Genomic DNA, 20,721 nt, shown 5'->3' with positions numbered 1-20,721 from the left:
ACTCCAGACATACTTAAGGACTCAAGGCTCTAGACTTGGCATTTTGTCTTAGACCATGCTTAGAAGCTGTACTTCTTAGACAGTATTGCAAAAGGAATAACCTGAGAAACCTATATGGAAATATATTCTTATTAGAGGGAAAAAATGCTGTCTCTAAGCAGAACAATAAAAATTAAACCTACTTAGCTTGAAATACTTGTTACCAGAATGTCCCATTACAATTATTCCTTGTGCCGGGATAATGATGCCTGTATCAATCTATTTCTGTCTCCCAACTGTACAACCGTCCCATTTGACTTTCACCTCTGTACCACCACCACCAATTTACCCTCTGTCTTCTTAACTTGATTTGAAGAAATTGTCCAGCCATGTTCTGCTTGGTGAGAGCAACATGGCTGTGAAACTTGCTTGGGTGCCCATGTTCTAATTCTCCCCTTCTATACACAAGGATTGAGATAGAGGCTAGGCACTGGACCTGTGATTTCACTGGTGAATGGAACTTTCCAGATAAGGAAATTCCCTCTGCCAATGCAGGTCTATATCATTACATAAAGTCTTAGAGAGCTGCCCATGACCCTGAGAGGTTCAGTAAGTAATTTGCCCAGGAAGCATCTGTTGGAGCTAATCAGACATATTTGCCCTTGGTTCTCAAATGCATATGACATTGAACTTGGTCAAACTTACAAAAAAGAAGAGTGGCTTTGAGGAGCAGTTAGACAAGGGAAAAGGCATGGTAGCCATCCTGGAGAGACTAGGAGCCTCTTCCCAACCACAAGTATACGTTAAAGGTGGAATGTGTATACATAAACAATAAAAATGCCTTTGCTAAATTTAGAGAACTGAGTTGATTCTTCAGTGGGCTCTAGTTTCTCACTTTTCTCCTAATCTAGCTCCACTGTCGTTAACCACACTAATTTGAGTTGGTGACTATCAGTTTTTATATCATAACAAATATATAAAGCAATGAAGTTATAATAATTGGGGAATAGTTCAATTGGAAAGCAATCTTGTTTGGGAATGTCACTGACTGGAAACAGAATAGACTTCCTCCCTTTTACTATGTCCTGAGATGGAGGAGAAGCAGGAATTAAATGTTTGCACAACTAACAGAGCAACTCTTATCTATCAGGAATAGAAAAAGGAAAGAAAGGTTTTGGGCACCTACTGTGTATGTGAAAAGGTGTTGGGACCTACACTTCACAAAATGCTACTTTCAGTGATATATACTATTACCTGACATGTCTGACTCTCATTTAGCCCTTGTCACCTTAGGGATATTCCTTCAGGTCTTTTAGTGAGGATGAAGGCCTCTGAGTAAGTTACTTACTCAGTTCCCTGCTTAGACCATCTAAAATGCATTTTCAGCCCCAGCTGGACTTCCAGCCTCTCCAACATGGCTGCTATACCTTCTTCCTTGTCTATCCATTCCATATAGCCACTCTCCTTTTGTGTAAGTTTGATCAAATTCAATGTCATATGCATTGGGAACCACAGGTAAATATGTCTGATTAAGTGCAAGAGTAGATGCCTGTATTCTGAGTCTCCATGGTAATACCACCAGCATTCATCCCCAAGGCTAGAGATTGTCTAGCCACTTGTAAAATCAGTTGAGGTAAACTTGAAATCTGTAAATATGCTGGTCATAAGCATCAAAAGAAATATCAACACAAAATAACAAGGGTGATTATACCAGCAATCCAAGTAATCATTCTCACCTTAAAATCCACAATAAATACACATTAACAGTACATGTAATAGACATAAAGGATACAAAGGATTGTTTAACAGGCTGCTTCAGAAATTAAATGTCTAGACTTAGCATGTGGACTTCCTAATGGTACAGGTATATTCATAGTACAGAAACAATTATAAATAGTGAAAAAAATATATAAAGTTAGCAATAACAATATCACTAGACCTATTTAATGACAAACATGCATAGGCCTTAGAGTATATGTAAATAAACAACAAAATCATAAACAGGTAATCAAGATTATTATGTTAGATATAGTAAAATCACAAAGGACAGTCAGGTGGTTCAGTGGCTAGAGTGCCAGGACTGGAGTCAAGATTCATCTTCCTGAGTTCAAATCTGGTTTCGGACACTTTTACCTCAGTTTCATCACTTGTAAAATGAGATGGAGAAGGAAATAGCAAACCACTCCAATATCTTTGCCAAGAAAACCCCAAATGGGGTCACAAAGAGTTAGACATGACTGAAAATGACTCAAAGCAACTGCAACAAAATGTAAGCACAGTACGTAAGAAATAAAACACATGCATAACTTAGAACCTTCAGAAATTCTATATGCTTTATGCCAGCAACGCAGGATGGTTCTCAAGAGTAAGGAAGCTATCAGCATAATTGATCATAAATACCAAAACCAACAGAAATCATGTGATTATAGGTGCAGAAAAAGCTTTTAACAAAATATAACACTAATTCCTAATGAAAACACTAGAATATGTAGGAATAAACTTAGGTTTCCTTAAAATGATAAGTAGTATCTATCTAAAACCATCAGCAAGCATTATGTGAAATGGGGATGAACCCAATAAGAGCAAGGATGAAGAAAGGATGTCCATTATGACCACTTTTATTCAATATTGTATGAGAAACAATAGCTATAGCAGTGAGAGAAGAAAAAGAAATTGAAGGAATTATGTGTGTGTTTGTCCTTCATTGCCAAAGAAGGCCATGCCATCAGAGAAATAATGACATGACTTGCACTTGACTTTGTTTTGAGTGAGGGAGGGCTGCGCAAGTCATCAGCCTCACTTCTCCTCCACATCCATCTGAATCCAGTGACCAGATATTCATCAGGATGACTGGAGATGACCCAGGATGAGGCCATTGGGGTTAAGTGACTTGCCCAAGGTCACATAGCTAGTGAGTATCAAATATCTGAGGTGAGAAATTAGAATAGGGGAGTATCAAGTAGTTTACCTGCCAGATCTACAGATGGGAAGAAGTTATGACCAAGCAAGAGATAGAGGGCATTACAGGATATAAAACTGATAATTTTGATTACCCTAAATCAAAAAAGGTTTTGCACAAACAAAATAAATGCAAGCAAGATTAGAAGGAAAACTGGGAGAAAATTTTTATAGCAAGTTTCTCTCATAAAGTCCTGATTTCTTAAATATAGAGAGAACTGAGTCAAATTTCTAATAATACAAATCGTTCTCAATTGATAAAGGGTCAAAGGGTATGAACAGGCAGTTTTCAGAAGAAATCAAAGCTATCTGTAGTCATGAAAAAAGGCTAAATCTCTATTGATTAGAGAAATGTAAATTAAAACAACTCTGAGGTACCACCTCACATCTATCAAATTGACTAATATTATAGACATGGAAAATGACAAATATTAGAGGGGGTATAGAAAAATTGGGACACTAATATACTGTTGGTGGAGTTGTGAGCTGATCCAACCATTTTGGAGAACAATTTGGAACTATGCCCAAATGGCTATAAAATCATGCATACCCTCTGACCAACAATAACACTACTAGGTCTGTATCCCAAAGAAATGAAAGAAAAGGGAAAAGGAACAATCTGAGCAAAAATGTTTATAGCAACTCTTTGTGGTGGCAAAGAATTGGAAATTGAGGGTATGCCCATCAATTGGGGAATCACTAAAAAGTCGTGGCATATGATTGTGATGGAATGCTGTTGTGCTATAAGAAATGATGAACAGTATGCTTTCAGAAAAAGCTGGAAAGACTTACATGAACTGATATAAAATGAAGTGAACAGAACCAGGAGAACATTGTACCCAGTAACAGCAATATTGTGTGATGATCAACTGTGAATGACCACTATTCTCAGAGATCCACTGATCTAAGACAATTCCAAAGGACTTATGATGAAAAATGCTATCCACTTCCTGAGAAAGAACTTACAGAGTCTGAAGCATACTTTTAAAAAATTTTCTTTGCTCTTCTTTGGGTTATTTTTTTGGGGGGGAAGGGGGGAATTGGTCTGTTTTCTTTTTTCAGCATGACTAATATGGAAACATGTCTTGCATGACTGCATAGGTAGTCTATATCTATTTACTTGCTGTCTCAGGGAGGGGAGAAAGGAAAAGGGAGGGAGAGAATTTGAAACTCAAATTTTTTTTAAAAGCAAGTTACAAATTGTTTTTACATGTAATTTTAAAAAACAAATTATAGACTGCCAGAAAAAAAAATTACTATATATCTCAACAAACATATGAAAGGCGTGTAAGGAAAACATTATGTGGGTAAACATTAATATTGCCATCTGGCTATACATATACTATTTATCCAGTTTTCCCTATAACATAAATTAATTTTATGACAGGTCAAATGGATCTAGTTCTTTATGTCCTGCTGACTTTTCTGCCCCATCCTTGAGCTGGTTGATAGTATGGACTGATTATTTTCTTCATCACAGCTATAAGATTACATTCTCAAACCTTAACTTGTTGAAGGTTCTGTAAATTGTCTCTGCACTCTCAGAATCCCTACTGAAGTTCTAGGTAGAAAAAGTACTGCCTTTGAGTTTAGTTCTTTCCCTGCCTCAGCTAGTATTCTCCTCAGTTTTAAGGCAGAGTTGTTGAATTATAGTTCAATAGTACAGTACTGAATTTAAAGTTGGCTACTGCTATTACCATGTCTGATGAGTAACACCTAACTCAGCATTGGTCAAAACATGTCATTTAGTTGATGGTTGTGATCCCACACTTGGAATTTTGCTCCATACATAAAGTCTTTGAACTTTTTAAAGAGAGCCCATTTGACAGCCAAGGACAGTTATATTGGAGGTAGCAAGTCTTTCACTAAGTCTTCTGTTGACAAATGGAGTTGATTTCTGGTGAACATTACTCTCTTTGTAGAAGACAGTATTAATGTACTCTAGGCATCCATATACAGGGAGGAAAAGACTTGCTTGCATCTACATAACCTTACTTCCTTGATCTATTCATAAAATGTTTTCATTCTAGCTTTCCCTTTACTTACAATCCCTAAAACTATATCTTGTTTTCACTGTGACCTCTGATCCCTCCATTCTTCAGATCTTTCTTAGGTTATCACCCTGCATTGGATATACTCTCCTCCTTTCTCCATTTTGATCCCTTTATGAATCAACTCTACACTATCCTCGGGTCCCTGTCTCCTTATCCTATCACTGACCTTGCCCTGCCAAGCCTCAGCCATGGATCACTCTTACCATTCACATGCTGCTGATCAAAACTGGAAAAAAACACAAAGTCATGCTGACTGGGTCCACTACAAATTTGTGTTATATTTTTTCACCTGGGCATTTACTGAAGCAAGGCTATCTTTTTATGTCTCCCTAATTAATTCACTATTCTACTCACTACCTCTACTTTCCTAAATCTTTTCATTCCTCCTCAAAACTCCCATGATTCCCTCACCCTTCCCTTTGTTTCATATTTTACTAAAGAAATTAAAATCATTCCCTGAGAGCTCCTTTTCTCCTTCACATCTCATAATTCAGATGCCTTTTGTTCCTATTTCCTCCTTCACACTGTTTCACATGAAGAGGTGGCCCATTCTCAATAATTTTCAATCTCTTAATCTATTGGCTATTTCTCTGCTGCCTACAAATATACTTAATTCTCTATCATTGAAAAAAACCCAAAATCCTTTACTTGATTTGTCCATTCATGCTATCTCTCCTTTTCATGCCTAAACACTTTGAGAAGGCTGTCAACAAACTTTCTTCCACTTCCTTTCCTCTCAACTCTCCTTTTCATTCTCTGCAGTATGTTATCTAATCTGATTATTCAGCAGAAACCATTCTCAAAATTTGTTTTTACATGTAATGTAAAAACATTTTTTTCACAGTGGTCACTGAATTGCCAAATCTAATGAGTTTTTCTCAATCCTCTTCTTTCTCAACCTCTCTGCAGCTTTTAACACTGTTCATCACCCTTTTCTCCTTAATGCTCTCTTTTCTCTAGGTTTTTGTGTCACTGCTCTCTCTTGGTTCTCCTTCTACTGACTGCTTCTTCTCAGTCTCCTTTGTTGGATCTTCATGAAGATCATGTCCATTAACATCGTATGCCCCAGTGGTTAGTCATGAATCTTCTTATTTTCTCCCTCAATATTATTGCTTTTGGTGATCTTATCAGCTCCTGTGTTTTCAATTATCAGCTGTATGCCAATAATTCTAAGATCCACACATATCGAACCTTAACCTTTCTCATGACATCCAGTCTCACATCTACTGTGTGTGTGTGTGTGTGTGTGTGTGTGTGTGTGTGTGTGTGTGTATTACCCACCCACTCCATGGTTTTCCTCCAACAGCACCTTATTTTGTCAAATTTAACACCAAGATGAATATTCATCTGAGGCCACAGGGGCTGGGACATTTACTCCTTCCTATCCAATACCGAGTCATGCGCTTGAAATGTATTCAGTTCTGGAAAGTCTGCCTTTAGTGAAAAGGGGGAAGACTTCCTTTTCTCACACTTCTTGGAATGTTAACAGACCCAGGGGATAATACTAATTATAGAAGAGGTTTTGGCTCATAAATCTAGGATTCCTCAAAAGGAGGGAAATGACAAAAATACTCAGGGTATAATATCAGTTGGGTGTAGGAAAGGTGATTTATTCCTATTTCCAAAAAGGAATGCTAAACATAAAGAATCATAATGCACATTAACAGAATTAATAGTATTTAGTCATTTATAATTATGATTGCAATTGGCTAAGAATCTAATATTTAAGCCTCAATACAAGGCTTTTAAGTACAGATTTCATGTTTTACCTTGGCACTGCCCAGTCCAGTCATATCTGCTGATAACAGGCCAATACTTTTGCTAAGGGCCAACCTTTACAATGCAGAAATTTTCCATCCTAGCAATCACTACTGCTCTGGGGACACTACACTCGCAACACCTGTAGTTCTCCTTTGCATCTTTAGAATTTGCTAGGTTGTTGCTAGTTCTGGACACATTCGCTATGGAACATTTGTTCACCTAAGATTGTGAAACAAAGGTAAAGGAGACAAAAACAGCTATGTGCTTATGGCTACATGGTGGCCAGATAGGAAACAAGGCACTTGTTTTCCCCACTTGAATTCTGGGACATAGCTCAAAACAGACTTTAGGCTTTACAATCAGGTTAAGAAAAGGGAGACGAAGAATCAGGTAACCCCCTTTTTGTACATCAACTGTATCATCAGCTCTTCCAGCAGCCCCCCAAATCTCCCACATGTTCAAATAAAAACAGAGAGTATCTGTCCTTGTTCTATACAACTCAGCTTCTCTCCAGTTGTACCTTGGGCTCCTAGAACTCCCCTCAGGTCTGTCAGTCAAGGCAATCTGATATTTATTCAATACCCTGCTCAGATAATCCAAGATACAGTTCCTGGCCTGGTCTGACTCCTCTCCAGTGTGGCTGCTGCAACTTCTTTCTTTTTTTCACATTTCATGTAGCATTTTCTCCTTTAAGGACTCCTTCAACTCAAATTCAGCATCATGAGCACTTGGGATCTCCGAATAAAAACCATTTACTAAAATTGCCACTTCCTGCAGATTAAGTTTCCATGGCAATGTGGCAGGAATGGTAAGGAGTGGGATGCTTTATAGATACTATCTAATTTGAGCCTCACAGCAATCCTGTAAGACAGGCACTCCAAGCATTAGTATCCCTGTTTTATAGATGAAGAAAAAGAAGTTCATAGAGGTTAAGTTACTTTCCCATCGTATCACAGCTGGTATCTGAAGTAGAATTTGAACCCAGGCCTTCTTGAGTCCAAGTACAGCACTATTCACAACTGCTAATGTACACATTATGTGTAGCTAGGTGGCACAGTGGATAGAGGGCCTGGCCTGGAGTCAGGAAGACTTAAGTTCAAATTTGGTCTTAGACACATATTATACTGTGTGACCCTGAGCACTTAATCCTGTTTGCCTCAGTTTCCCCCTCTGTAAAATGAGTTGGAGAAGGAAATGGCAAAGCACTCCGGTATCTTTGCTGAGAAAATCCCAAATAGGATCCCAAAGAGTTGGAAACAACTAAACCAACTGAACAAGTACAATAACAATGTACAGATGATTAACCATAAGAAACTACATGAATCAAAGTTCACAAGATCATAAACTTAGAGCTGGAAGGGACCTCACAGGTCACCTAGTCCATCATCTCCAAATAATGAAAAAGGCCCAGAAAGCTGAAATGATTTGCCCAGGCTCATACAGCTGGCAAGTGACAGAGCTGGAATTTGAACCCAGGTCTGAATCCTACACCATTTCTTTCAGACAAAACAGGTTACCATGATTTTCTCTAGTTTGGAAATTGTTGCACCTAGATTTTTCTAGATAAAGAATTTCTCCAGAATCCCTACTCTACTTAAACACCTTAATTATAAAATCACATAGGTGAACTTGCCAAGTGACTTCAAACAATCTTGTGCCAACTACTGTGCAACAATTTGACTTAATAAAGCAAAAATCTGAAATGAGAGCATCATTACTTTTTTTTTGGTGAAATGTTAGGAAAGTGTTGACAACTTGAAAAAATTCCATATAATTATTTTTAAAAGTATCCTTTCTGATAACAAAAAACATTCATGTACTGAAGAGACCAAAGGAAGAAAATTCTGGTTACAAGGCATATTGAAAAATGGCAACTCCATAAATGGCAGAATGTTACTATTCTTGAGATATGTGTTGTCCTATTACGAGTATGTTCATAAGCTTACTTCACATTACTGCTCAGAATGGTTTAAAACAATCACTCCTGTTTTATGATTACTATAAGGCTTAACTTGATGAAACAATAATGCAGTACATATTAACACTGCTGTTTCTAGGCCTGAACACCCCCAAAATTAAGGTTCCATTGAACCTTGACTAATAAGTCCTAGAACTACAATAGCAATACGAAATGGGAGAAGTGTAGTCAGAGCTTGACTGTTCCCTAAATGCTACTTAAAACTCTTAATTGAGTACGGATGTCTGTGGAGAATGTTGTTACTATGACTCATACTTGACCAGAGCATACCAAATACATTACCCAAATTCCCCTGATTACCCAAATTCCCCTCTGTATCTAGTTTGGCAGGCCTCAAAGGAGAAAAATGACAAAGATGTGGGAGCCAGTGTTCATATATCATCATTTTCCTTAGATTTGGATATCTTTTTGACAGTTTTAAAACCCTATTCTCATATTACCTTATTTGATTGTTACAACAGTGCTAGAAGGTAGAGGAAGAAGGCATGGTAAAAATTATTAAATATATTTTAGAGAAGAGAAAAATGAGGCTCAGAGATTTTAAGTGATCTGTCCAAGATCACTTAGCTGAGAAGTGGTATGGCCAGGAATACAATCCATTACTCCCCATCACAAATTCTATACCTTGCTACCTAGGCTGGTCTAGTTTTGTCCTAATATGCAGGAAAGCTATCTCTGATCTTTATTGGTTCAGGGGACTATGACTCCAACCAATGACATGACTCCTTGCTCATCTAGGATATAAAAAGGCCAATCCATGAGAAGTCAGTACTCCTCACACTTGATAGATGTTTCATTGCTAGATAGGTAACTCAATGCACCCTTCTGATCATATTAATTTCTAAGTGGAGGTGAATAAGGCTATGTCTAACCAGTGTTATGTCTTCACTGGGTATCCATTCCATGTTATTGTTAAGTAACCTTTTTTGTCAAGTATTAGATGGTCTACATGTATTTCATTTTGTTCTTGTCCTGACAAACCATCCTGACTCAATCATGACCTAGAATAGAATGTTATCTTGTGGAGAATTGCAACAACTTCCCTGCATTTACCTCTAACTCCACCCAAGTACAAACATGAGTAGTACAACAACTTCAAAGGTATAAACCATCCTTATTATAATTCTCAGGTAGGGAGGTATGCTTCAAAGCAAATAAGGCATAAAATTAAAGTGAGGTTTCATATTATATCTCTTAAATGGTTTTAGAGTCAAGCTTTTAAATAGCAAGTGGTGAAACATAAAAGTTACATATTTTATATTTCTCATTGCTTTAAGCAAGGTAAGCCTCAGATTCATGCCAACTGAACCTTCCCACTGTTCTTGAAGGCAGACCATACTCTGAGGAGTTTACCCTATTTAATTCAATCTACTTCCTCCCAAACACCCCCCCCCCCATAAATGAATTCTGCTGAGTTTTCTAGCACTCTTTAACTTTAGAGAACATTATATGTCTATAAATTCTTCATAGATGTTGATCTAAGCTAGAAACATTTATGATTCCAATGAAGTGAAGGTCTAACTGGTTCTGCTTCCTGATTTGGACTCAGTCCTGCATCTTTTATGTGCAAACTGTGAGTCAGAGGACAGTTTGCTTCAGACAATCATTTTAATCAGCTTAGAACAGTAAATTAAGGAGAAGAGGAATAGATAATTTAGAACTCTGAAGGGACCTTTAGGATCACCCAGTTCAATTTCCCCAATTTAGAGATCAGGAGACTGAAACCCAGAGAGGATAAAGGATTGTCTAAGATCACCAAGAGTTGAAGTCAGGTTTTTGCCTTCACATCATAGTTTCTTTTCACTTTACTGTGTTACATCTAAGAGGCATGTTTGTCTTTCCCAATTGAGACTGCATTCACTGACCAATGGCCATGAATCTGAGATGTTATGTCTGAGTTGGAGTCTCCAGGAATGGCTACAGGGAGAGCCTAAGGTGATCTCAGGAAGAATCTCTACTTCATCCCTATTTCTGGGGAGGATCCAAAAGAAGAGCCTAAGTACTCAGAATTAGAAAATTTAAAAAATAATTTGTTGGAGACTAGGATATGAGAACTTGCATCCTTAAAGAACATAGGAGTAAATGTTCATACTAGGAAATTAAAAACACAACAAAACCCCATTAAGTCAAACTCGATATGTCCAAAATGGAACTTATCTTTCCCCCTAAATCCTCTCCCCTTCCTACCTTCTTTGTTATTGTAGAGGACAATACCATCCTCCCAGTCTCATGGGCTCACGAGCAAGGAGTCGTCCTGGATTCCTCAGTCTCTGCCATCCCCATATCCAATCTGCTGCCAAGACCTGTTGATTTCACCTTTTGCAACATCTCTAGAATATGTCCCCTTCTCTCCTCTGACACTACTCTAGTGCAGGCTCTCATTATCTAATATTAACTAATATTACTAATATTAACTTACTTCTGAATAAAGAACGATATGCAAATATGCCTGCTAGTAGATTTGCCTGTTTCAAGTGTCTCCCCATTCCAATCCATCTTCCATTCAGCCACTAAAGTGATTTTCCTAAAGCATTCCTCTTGGCCCTAGAACTGTAACTGAGGCCCCTGCTCCCTTGTGGCCACAAGCACTCCTCTCTGCTGTGGAACTGCGACTCAGAATATCTTGGAGCTGAGAGTTCTCGAAGCTGCTGCTGCTGCACCTCCTGTGTGCACTCTGGACAGGCCTCCAGCCAGGTGTCACAGACATCTCCTGTAGATCTCCTAAGTTTTCTTAGGCTAGAAAAATGATTCACTCTGACATTTTATTGGCCCTGCAACTCCAAAATTTAATTTGAGGTGTTATTTTAAAGTGGGTTGGTGGGGGATGTGGATAGAGTACAGCTGGGTTGCAGTCTCTAATCTTCCACCTACTCCATGCATTTCAATGTCTGTATTTTATGCCTGGAATTCTCTCCCTCCCCATTTTTGCCTCCTGGCTTCCTTCAAGTCTCAGCTAAAGTTCTGCCTTCTGTAAGAAGCCTTTCCCAATCCTCCTTAATCTTAGGTCTTCCCTCTGAGATAATTTCTAATTTTTTTCTGTATATAATATGTTTGTATATTGTTGTTTATATGTTTTCTCCCCCATTAGAATGTGAGCTTCTGGAGAGCTGGACTGTTTTTTGCCCTACTTCGTATTCTCAGTACTTAGCACAGTCTTTAAAAAACTTCAGTAGAGTAGGCACTTAAAAAAATGCTTATTGACGTGAGGATTCCAAATTCAGCTTGCTTTTCACTACACTGTGCTGCCTTAAAAGGAATCTAAAAGAGAATTTACCTTAATTAAAATAATTTGTCATTAAAATATAAATTTCATACATAAATGAATACTTTCAAGTACTTAGACCTCTTTTATTTTCTTAGCTATTTTAAAAAATTCCTCCTGCCAATGATGTTTACACTACTTTATTGCAAATCTATTGAAGTGATGATAAACTGCTGTTCCTTGGAGTTCATGTGAACAAAACATGAGAGTAATAAATAAATAAATGATGACAAATTTATACTTTGGTTTGCTTAGCCACTGGTACGATTATAAAAACTTGCCATTCTCCTGTAGAGCACTGGAGCCCAGGTGTAAATGGAACACTAAAAAGCAACCAAGTATATCATGTACTTATATAGACAATCTCAAAAGACAAATGTCCATATGAGATGTATATTAACAGCATAGATTACAAGCTTATTAAGCAAGTCTAGCAAAAAGAGTAAATTCTTGCTTCTTAGAATAGGTGCCTTGGCGAATAGTTTGCTATTTCAAAGGAAAGGGCTCCTAATTCCTTGAAAACAAATATTTCAAAGCAATTCCTCTTTTCTCTCTTTTGAAAATTAAAAAGAAATTGCAAAGAGGAATCTATTTTCTATGGCCAATGCAACGTATACTTAGGAAGGCACTGTTGGTAGGTGTCAGGGATTTTTTTCTCACTACTCAAATCCAAGGAAGTTTATGTATTTGCACTTTGTGACCTATATGTGATGGGCACATATATCTTGACTATAGAATGATTGAGTCATATTCTAACTTTATTAACAGTTGAGTATTTTATTATAATCATATAACATCTTAGTTAATCATTAGATTGGTTCTATCAAATCACCGATCCCTGTTCCTCAAATCTGATGAACTTTGGCTTTTGCTAAAGTTTGAGTAAGAGCTTTCTTTGTCTTCCCTATTCCATTTGCTTTCTGCCCCACTTCATTGTGTTTTCTTGGTTGGTTTTCAGGGTATGGCTAAGGGAGTAAACTCTGGCTAAGAAAGAAGGTAGGTAGAAAGAAGAAGGTAGATAGAATTAGTTCCCAAGGTTAATTTCACTTTCAAGAAACTGATCTCTTTTATTGGAAGTACAGCTGTAGTTTAGTGTAAGTGGTAAGCTGCATGGTGTTACAGAGAGGCCTGACAGACTGGCATTCTATCCCTTATTACAACTTATTAATTATATAATTACAAATCAATTATGGGTTGTTGCAACATGTATTTTGTTCATTATTCGCACAAGTTTATATATGTATGTTATTTTGATCAGCCTAAATAATTTGTATTTATAGGTTTGTTTCAGCTGGTGCCCATTCAGGAGAGGCCAAACTACAATTGTCTACAGCTGAACATCTGGAAGAACAAGGAGGTGGGAGGGTCAGTAGTAGTCCTACACACTCCAACATAAAAGAACCCAGTGTGCTTAGCTCACTGAATGCAACTCAGTGTCATCTCTTTGATGGAACACAAATACTATTTGTTCCTATGAAATGTTTGGCACTTCATTGTTACTGAATCTTGCTTTATTTAGCGCCAGCCTCTATACTCTTCCTCTCAGGCTCCAAGGCCCTGCCAGTTGTTGAACTCATTTGTTGATACTGCTCTTACCTCTGGCCCTAGGACTCTGAATTTGCTCTCCTAATAACCACAGAACTTTGCAGTTAGTGTGACATGCCCCTTACCTCTTGTAACTACAACTCAGATTAAACTGATGCAGAACTGATATCAGCTGTGAAACTGAGTCAACAGGGTGTAATGGTAGGCCCCATAAAACTATTGTAGGCTAAAACTGCATTAAGAGATATAGTTTCCAGAAGAAGGAAAAGGACAGTCCTGGTCAGACCACATTTGGGGTACTGTGTTTATTTTGGGGTGCCACATTTTAGAGAGGCAGCATGGGATGGTGGATAAAGAGCAGGTCTTGGAGTCAGGAAGAGCGATCTTCAAATCCTGTCTCTGACATATGATGACTGTGTAACACAAGGCAAACCACTGAAACTTTGAGTGTCCCAGGCAAAATTGCTAAAACTATTGAGTTGCTGGATAGTTGCTAGTCTGCCTTAGGAAAGGGTATTTATTTGCCTCCAGCTACTTGTTCTGATGAAATCACAGATCTGGATCCCAAAATAGAACAAAACCAAACCAAAACCAAAATTTAGGAACAGGAGAGCATCCAGAAGAAAGTAACTGGAGTGGTGAGGGAACTGGAGACCAGGACACATGAGAATCTACTAGAGAATTAGGGATGTTTAGTCTGGAGAATAGAAGGTTTAGCTAAAGACTTGAGAGCTGTCTTCAAGTAACTGAGGAGGTATGTGGAAGAAGGATTATATTAGTTAAACTTGGCTGTATAAAGCAGAGCTAGGAGATATGGATGGATGTTGCAGAAGGCAGAATTAAAAAAAAAATTTCCAGCAATTTGACAATAATATAGAAAATAATATGCCCTAGAAGGCAGTAGAATCACCATCGCTAGAGGATTTCAAGCAAAGATTAGGAGATTGGAAAATTAAATTCTGTTCTATTTTATTCTATGAAATTTGTGAAGTTGTTGCTAGGGAACTTTGTTAAGTGTTAGGGGAAAAAACCCTGCTTGTAAGGAGGTTGGGGGTAGGAGGTATGGTGCAAAAGGAAGTGGGGAAGGAACACAACATAGAATTAGATAAGCAAATGTAAATTACAACATATGGAAAATAACATAAAGTAACTTCAAAAGAGAGGGAGCATTGACAAATGGGCAAATTAGAAAATACTTTGTGTAGAAGATATAACCTGAGTTGCATCTTGAAGGCACTGGGGGATTCTAAGAGGTAAAAGTGAGAAGACAATGTGTTTTCAGATCGGGGAGAAAGTGGGAGTAGTCTGCAAAGGCATGGGGAAAGCAGATGCACTACTTTGTACAAGAATAGCTTGCAGAACAGTTTGCCTAAAACAGAAAATGTGTGAATCTGAGTAACTTAAGATGGGGAAGTTGGAGGAGTCAAATTGTGAAGGTCCTTAAATGGCAGAAAGATTTTACATTTTATCTTTGATAGTACCATTAAAGATTTTTAAATAGGGAGACAAATGGACAGATTTGTGTTTTAGGAGCATCAGCTTGACACATTTGTGGAGAATAGATTTGAGCCAGGGAAGACTTTAACTGTAGATCAGTTAGGTTGTTGTTGTTCAGTCATATCCAACTCTTTGTGACCCCATTTGGGGTTTTCTTGGCGAAGATACTTGAGTGATTTGCCATTTCTTTCTCTAGTTCATTTTGCAGATGAGGAAACTGAGGCAAACAGGGGTAAGTGACTTGCCCAGGGTCACACAGTTAGTAAGTGTCTGAAACTAAATTTGAACTCAGGAAGGTGAGTCTTTCTGACTCCAGGCCTTGCACTCTATTCGCTGCACCACCTAACTTCCTATTGCAATACAGTAGTCCAGGTGAAAGATAATGAGAGTCTGTACTATGTGAGTGTGCAACTGAGTGGCAGAGTGAATAGAATGCTAAGCCTGGAGTCAGGAAGACCTGAGTTCAAATTAGTTGTATGTCCCTGGGCAAGTCCCTTAGCCATTTTTGCCTCAGTTTCCTCATCTGTGAAATGAGTTGGAGAAGGAAAAGGCAGATCACTCTAGTATCTTTGCCAAGAAAACCCCAAATGGGGTGTAGTAGCAAGTGCACTAGTGCACAGGGTTGACTGCTAACACAGGTTCTTTGATCTGCTTTTCTAAAGGAAAGACACCTTCAAAGGGGTCAACAATCTTAGTTTAATTAGAAAGAAGTAAATATAGAAAATACGAGCAAAGAAAATAGTACAGAGATTTAACAGACAGGACTCCAACTGTCTGAACAAAGTAATACAAGCACTTACATACACTACTGGGCCAGGAGAACACCGACATCTGAGTAGTTGAAAGGCTGTTAACAAATGGTTACTCAGAATTCCTCCAGGTAATCAAAAGGTTCTTCTCATAAGCAAGCCCCCAAAGCAAAATGCCAACCTCCCAGAATATAGAACAAAGACTCGGCCCCTGATTGACTTAGAGGCAGAAGGTGTGAAACCTATGTGGCTCAACACAGCTATGAATTATCAGGGTTCAAAGGAGATTAATCCTTCATGTGTTTACAGTTGAGCCTGAGCCTAGAAAACTGAACTGCAGGGAAAAAAATCCCACTTTGCTTACACTTACACACAAAGAGTCAGACATGACTGAAATGACTGAATAACAGCAGAACTGTGTAAGTACAGAGATGGGGATGGTTGAGAGATGTTTTGAAACTATAATTGATAAAGCAATTGGCCACTGATTCTAGCTGGTGAAGGACGTGGAGTATGAGAGAATAGAAGATTCAGGGATGGTTACAGGGTTATAAACCTGGACAATTGGAAGGACGATGGTGTCCTTAATAGAAATAGGGAAGTCTAGAAGAAAAATAAGGTTAGGAAAAATCCAGTAAGTTCTTTTTTGCTTGTGGTCTTTAAGATGCATATGAGTCATACAAGGAAAACTGCTGAAGAATTGCTTGGGGAAAAAGCAAATATTGTTCTATACTGAATGAAAGGAAAAGAGTGAAGCAACTATGGGCTGTTGGATTTTATTTTTATTCCTGGTAAAATTCCAGAATATATTTATTAAGGGATGATTAGAAAGGGAAGCAGTGATTATTAAAGGACAGTATGTCTTCATCAAGGACAGGTCCTACCAGACTACCAGCAGTAGACAGGGAGCATTAAGGGTTTTATTATTATGAAATAATTTCCTCAACTGAGAACCTTTGGCCTAGGAGGAGGAATTCTTAGGAAATCTTTAAGGACTCCAATCTCATAAAGGGTTCCAAGACCATTTAGCAGGGTACCTTTCCCACGCAACCTGTTGGGTCTGGTGGACACATTTGTCCCTCTGAAAAATAGACTAGAACATTGGAAGAGAGGGCAAGATTGGATCCAAAGCATTAGAAAATGAGAATTCTTTCAATGGAAAAACTACAAAGTCTTAAAAGCATGAACTTAGGAACCACCTAATACAGGCAATATTCTAAGAACTGGCAGGAGAGAACACATCACTACCTATACTTTTTGTGTAGAGTCCCAGGTCACCTAGCTTGCTATTATCACCAGTCTCAAGTTCATAATGGGAAGGAGAGCTTATAGTTAGGAAAAATGAAAACTACTATGCAACATCAAGGAGAAGACTCAGATCCTCACGATATCCCCTAAAAGAACTACAGAAACCTTTGTTACTGATGTGGTGACCCAAGGTATTTAACCCACTGGTGGATGCAGTACTACAAGCACCCCAGTGTGAGATCTGGGCAGTAATGACCCAAAATCAGTCACAGGAGGGCCCAAGAACCTTTCTATGCTGCCATCATCACAAGTGCTCAAGTCCAAAGTTACTTGGTAGAGACAATTTTAAGTGGCCAGGATCAGTTATGGGGAAGAGAAAGAGCTGACAATATCCCTCCCTTAGACCTGTAGGGGCAAAGAGGTCATTTCTGGAGATAACAAATTTTTATGTGGCTTTTAAATCCAGCCCTCCTTATCAAGTGAACATACTTAAGGGCTGGACCTGGAGTCAAGAAGACTTGAGTCAGATCTGACCTGAGATACTAGCTGTGTGACCCTAGACAAGTCACTTAAGTTCTTTTTGCCTCAGTTTCCTCACCTGTAAAATGGGCATCTTAATAGCACCTACCTCCTAGGGTTATTGTGAAAACAAAATGATATATTTGTCAAGCTCTTTGCAAACCTTAAAGTGCTATCCAAATGTTAGCTAATACTATTATTTAAAAAAAAAATAGAGACATTAAGAATGATTGAAATAGTCCTCAGCACTATGCAACTCTTAGAGTAGAAAAGAGGAAAGGGCCAACTGAAGAAGGCTGGCAAATTTCTGAACAATAAAGCTGTCAAGCAAACTACCAAAGAGAGCCTTTCCCTATGAAGACCACAGGAGATAGAATTCCCAGTTCCTTCAGTAAGTAGTGATCTTTACCAGGGTTAGAAAGCTTCCCTTTAGGGACAGACAAGCATTGACCACTCCTGGAGGAGAAGAGGTAGAGGATGGACTTTGAAAGGGGTACCAATATCAGGAAATGTGTCACTATAGGACAGAGAAGGAAAAGTATTGCCTATTCCACAAGATGATTTTTCTCTCCTGCTGCTGCTGTTGTGAGGAGGTTTCAAGCAGGAGCAAGGAGTTGCAGTTCCTTAAGGGTGATTTAGTAGCATCAGGAAACAGACATAGTCCTAGAATATGTGGTTTGGAGGCAGGTCTGAAAGTTGTGAACAAGGCAGATGTAGGAGAGGAGTACTGGTCAAAGGGAAGGTGAATTTCCAATGAGGCCTAAGGTAGAGAAAGAGTGGCCTGAGCTGGACAATGAGTTCAGGTAAATGTAAAAAGTAGAGAAATGGTATAACTTTCAAGTATGAACCAATAGGTGAATGAGAGAGCAGGTAAATATAGAGACTGAGGGTCTTAGAAACCACAGGGCTTGCAGCAGAACAGCTTCTTCTTCATGGGTATGATAGTATGTGCACAGAGGCTTTTGAACTGATTATCAATCCATTCCCTTGGCCACTAACTCCCTAACGAACGTGCACCCTGGGCATGTAGTATTCCCCTAAAATGCAAGTAGTGATGGAAATTTCTAGTCATATTTTATCCGGTACACTCTGTCTCACAGGCAGCTGAACTTGGCTCTAAGTTTGTTTCACTAGGAGATTGCTAGGGGTAGATGGATCGGGTACTGTGCAACCTAATAACTGTTTATTGAATACTTCGTAAAAGATCCTTTGCTAAATGTCATCAGAGGCAGAAAGATACATGAGACATGGTTCCTACCCTTAAGCTTTCTACATAGTTGAAGGAGATTAAACACACACACACACACATATAAATATGTGATCACACTGCAAGGTATTATAGTAAAAAATACCTTCTGATGTGAATGAAGTACTAAAAGAATTCCAAGGAAGAAAGGACAGCTCTAGAGGCCTTATTAATGAAGATTATGGGACAAAAGTGACATTTGAGCTAGACTTTCCTTGACATCTGGGTAAGATTTTGATAGGTACAAATGGAAAGGGGGAGGGCATTCCAAGTAAAGAGAATGACATAAACAAAGGTAAGTAGGCAGGGAAAACAGGGAAGGCACAAAATGTCATGGGACAATGTCATGTAAGGGAGAATGTCATGTAAGCTATTTTGGCTGAAATCCAGAGTTCATGGGATAGAGCAAAGGAAAAGAGGCTTGCTAAGATGAATAGATTTATGGCATATTGAAGATGGACACTGACCTTAGAGATTAGCCTTCAGAATCAAATATGAAATCCTTTGTCTTTTAAAGCCCCTCATGACCTGACCTTTCCTACCTTTATGGTCATTTTACACATAACTCTCCTCCATATGTTTTCAGATCCAGTGACAATGGTCTTCCTGCTCTTCCTCCCATGTGATGCTCCATCGTCCAGATCATGCCTGTTCACTGGCTATCTCCAAGACCAGAATGCTCTCCCTCTTCACCTCTGCCTCCTGGTTTTCCCAGCTTTTTTTTTTTTAAAGGGTAAGCTTAAATCCTACCTTCTTCAAGAGACTTTCCAGTCCTTCCCCTCTCACATCTCCATTTCCCTCTTATCTCTGAGATTATCTTCCATTTACACTGTATGTATCTTTCATGTATGCTGTTTGCATTTTGTCTTCCCCATTAGACGGGCTCCTTGAGGGCAGAGACCAGGTTTTTACCTTTCTTTGTAGTCTCAGATCTTAGTACAATGCCTGGCACATAGAAAGTGTTTAATAAATGTTGTTGACTGACTTAGAGATCATTTAGTCTAGGTGATTCATTTTAAAGATGGGGGAATCAAGACACAGAGAGGGCAAGTGATTTGTCTAAGACTGGTGAGTAAAAAAGCCAGGAAGAATATTCTCCATAATAGAAAAGACGGAAGCAAAACAATTTCTCCCTTTTATCTATTAACTAGTTATGAAGTAGTATCATAGAAAATAGTGAGGGAGTTGAAATAGATCATTCCATGGTCCCTTCCAGCTCTAATGCTATGATCATAGTGATTATTTTCAAGTGAAAATGATTTTCAGAATGAAGAAATAACCAGTATTCCAATTGTACCACAGAGTACCTCAAAGATGTTCAGATTCAGTAAGACCAGTTCAACAAACTAGATTTCAGTAGGAGGCAAGTACTGAAAGTCTTTGGACTCAAGTACAACAGACAAGAAGGAGCCTTACATAGCTGTTGGCTTTGGACAGCGGTGCTCTAGAATCCTGCTCTATTTGTGATAGCAATTAATGGAGGGATTTTAAAAATTTTATTTATTTATTATTAGTTTCCAGCATTCACTTTTATAAAATTTGGAATTCTAATTTTTCCTCCATTGGAGGAATTTTTTAAGGCAGTCTTCAGCTGGTCTTACAAAATGGGCCAGTGTTAGGGACAGAGTGAGGGGCAGAGAAAGTAGCAATTGAAGATACTGAGGTAAGAGATCAATTTGTTCGTGATGGTGTATGGTTGTCCAGAATCATCTTTGTTGTTTGTCTTTAAGTTCTCTGTGGCCTTCTGTGATGTTTTATATGAAAAGGAGGCTAGGGATGGGGGAGGAAAGGAGAAAGAGTAGTTTTTTAAAAAATCATATTTGTCATGTTCCCTTGTAAAATAGACTACAGAAGTGCCATTAATCTGATGTCTGAAGTTGCAAAGTGAGTCACCTGGATCTCAGGGCTGTGTAGATACCAAGGGG

This window comes from Notamacropus eugenii, chromosome 1, assembly GCF_028372415.1.
Source record: "Notamacropus eugenii isolate mMacEug1 chromosome 1, mMacEug1.pri_v2, whole genome shotgun sequence".
In the NCBI taxonomy this organism is placed as follows: domain Eukaryota; kingdom Metazoa; phylum Chordata; class Mammalia; order Diprotodontia; family Macropodidae; genus Notamacropus; species Notamacropus eugenii.
This window is presented reverse-complemented; position numbering follows the sequence as displayed.